The sequence below is a fragment of the Microtus ochrogaster genome, chromosome 7 (genome assembly GCF_000317375.1).
Source record: "Microtus ochrogaster isolate Prairie Vole_2 chromosome 7, MicOch1.0, whole genome shotgun sequence".
NCBI lineage: Eukaryota > Metazoa > Chordata > Mammalia > Rodentia > Cricetidae > Microtus > Microtus ochrogaster.
The window spans coordinates 59210374-59213528 of NC_022014.1; positions in this window are offsets into that span (position 1 = coordinate 59210374).

Below are 3155 nucleotides of genomic sequence, written 5' to 3' on the forward strand. Positions count from 1 at the left end.
CACATCACACAGTACACACTCATACTCACACATCACAGTACACACTCATACTCACATCACACAGTAAGAAACTTCTTTAAGTTTTTTTTCTAATCTCGATTGAAAAAACTGCTTTGGGGCTGGAAATGGTTTAGCACTTCAACCTCTGCTTTCCCAGAGGATTCGAGGCCAATTCCCATCACTCATATCAGGGCATCTGACACCCCCGTCTTCTGTGGGCATCTGTACTCGTGTACACACAGACACATATAAAAACCGCTTTCATATTTCTTCTCCTGTGCATTTCCTCCAACATAATAAATCTAGGGGTGGAGCTGGGGTAATGGAACAGAACTGTTACGCCAGCATTCAGGAGGGAGGCTAGAAGTTCAAGGTCAACTTCGACTGCATAGTCAGTGTGATGCCAGTCTGGTCTACATGAACCACTACCTTAAAACCGAAAGTGTGTGTGAGGGGGGAGGTCTGTACTGGAACGCTTTGACAATTCAAAAATGTCACAGTGACCCTATAAAGGTAGCAGATGGAGCACAAAAAGAAAGGGTGACCTCAATCTGACTCATAAATCAGTTTTAAAGATTCTGAAACAGGAACTGTCCACGGAACATGAGCCAGGTAGGAATATTTATCTTGTACTGAGGCTTTGATTACCCTGCCACACGTTCTCTTGAAGTCTCCGCGCCACCGAACTGTCCGTAGGCTTAAGCAGCCGACACGCCTGTGCACTTCTCCACTGACTGCCAAGTGCTGGTGTTTGATTTATGGCTGAGTTGCCAGAATCTTGCTCCACAGTCACATGCAGCCTGAAAAAACCTTTTTACTTATGTTCAGTCAAAAGCTGGCATCACTGAAATATGAAAACTGAAATATATTAGGGCTTCTCTGAAATAGACCTGTCCATGTAAAGTCCAGAAAATAGACAGTAAACAATCCTTCTGGGGTCTTATTAAATGATTCCCAGGCCGGGCGATGGTGGCGTACGCCTTTAATCCCAGCACTCGGGAGGCAGAGGCAGGAGGATCTCTGTGAGTTCGAGGCCAGCCTGGTCTACAGAGCTAGTTCCAGGACAGGCTCCAAAGCCACAGAGAAACCCTGTCTCGAAAACAACAACAAAAAAAAAAAAAACCAAAAATAAATAAATAAATAAATGATTCCCATTTAAAAGGTCAAGATGAGATGGGTCAAGAGGTATAGGCACTTGGCTGTCAAGCCTGACCTCCAGAGTTCAATCCTCAGAATCCACATGGTGAGAAGACAAATCTGACTCCCAAAAGTTGTCCTCTGGCCTCCAGATGCACACTGTGGCATGCATGCCCACACAAGTACACACACACAAATTAATACAATTTTAGAATATTTAAAGGTCAAAGTTAGAGTCTTAATGCAAAAATAGGCCACCATGGACAAGTGTACAACACACACATACACACACACACACACACACACACACACACACTCATATATGCACACAGTAGATTCTACAAGATTGGCAGAAGACTTAGGTATATCTGGGGAAGTGAGAAGAAGTGAATTAATCAAATACTATTTTTATTGGAGGGCTTCTAAAAAATACCTATTTCCAACACCTTTCGTGCTTCCTTCCTTACTGAGTCAGCATATGTAGGGCGGAGTCTAGAAATCTGTGTATTTTACGCTTTCCACAGTGACTGGAGCAGCAGAGAGATCTGGCCAGCTCACTACAGATAGCCAGTGTTAAAGCTCACGGACAGAGAATCCTTGCTGTTTATTTTAGCAAATGCCGCCCTCTAGAGGAAGAAGTTATGACGCAGATTTGGGGGAGTGTTTTGTTTTTTGTTTTTTTTTTTAATGTGTGGGGGTTCTGATTTACTTTTTTTTTTTTTTTTTTGAGACATAGCTACTCGCTCTTTAGACCAGGCTGGCCTCAAACGCACAGAGATCCGCCTGCCTCTGCCTCCCAAGTGCTGGGACTAAAGGTGTAAGCTACCTCTGCCCTACCCAAATCAATTTTTTTAAATCGACATCCAAGCTCTAGTCTGGACAGACTTAAATTGACACTGCTTGTAGGGTAGCAACAGGTTAAATAAAATGATGTAGCAAGCAAAAGATGTGTCTCCTTCCTCTTGTAAGGTTTAAAGAAAATTAAAAGCTGCTGTTGTTGGGTGTGGCTTGCTCTGGTGGCTCCTCTTGCAGGGTAACAGAACTGAAAAGGGTGATGACTCTCGTTCTAAGCACTGTTGTTTACCACAAGACGATATCCAGTGTCTAGTACTGTCACTGCTCTTTGTACTTTCTCAGACTGCAAAAGCTTGCGTGCTCTCCTGGTCATTCTGCCCACTCTCTCGGCCCGCTGCTTCTTTCTTCTGTGTTGGGGGGGTCAGTCCTTAAGGGTATATCAGGCAAATACTCTACCACCGAGCTACCTCCGCATCTCATCGATGCTGTCACTGCTTACTGTTTGCTGTTATTCAGAAATGTGCAAACACCTGCCTTTAGGGTCACCTTGCGCAATAGTTCTACCAGTTAGGTATTAATTAGACATGTTTTATTGAGAGTACATTAAGCCTGGGCACGGTGGCACAGGCGTGTAATCCCATCATTTGCGTGGCCAAGGCAGAAGGACAGCTGAGAGTTTGAGGCCAACCTAGATAAATTCAAGGTCAGCCTGGGCCACAGAGCAAATACAGAAGATACACTAAAATCTGGAAAGGCCAACAGCCCAGTAAGTAGCACAGCTAAAAAAGGGTGTGGTGGCTCATCCCTATACCCCAACACTCGGGGAGGGTGAGACAGGAAGATCAGGAGTCCAGTTTGGGCCATATGAAACTCTACTTCATGGGCGGTGGTGGCGCACACCTTTAATCCCAGCACTTGGGAGGCAGAGGCAAGTGGACCTCTGTGAGTTCGAGACCAGCCTGGTCTACAAGAGCTAGTTCCAGGACAGGCTCCAAAACCAGAGAAACCCTGTCTCAAAAAACCAAAAAAAAAAAAATAAAAAAAAGAAACTCTACTTCAAAAACAACAAAACAAACTGGGAAATAGTGATCCAGGTCTTTATTTTTTTTCTTTATTTTTATTTTATTTTATTTTTGGTTTTTCAAGACAGGGTTTCTCTGTTTTGGAGCCTGTCCTGGAACTAGCTCTTGTAGAAATAGGAGCGGCGGGCTGCGTCCCGGCAC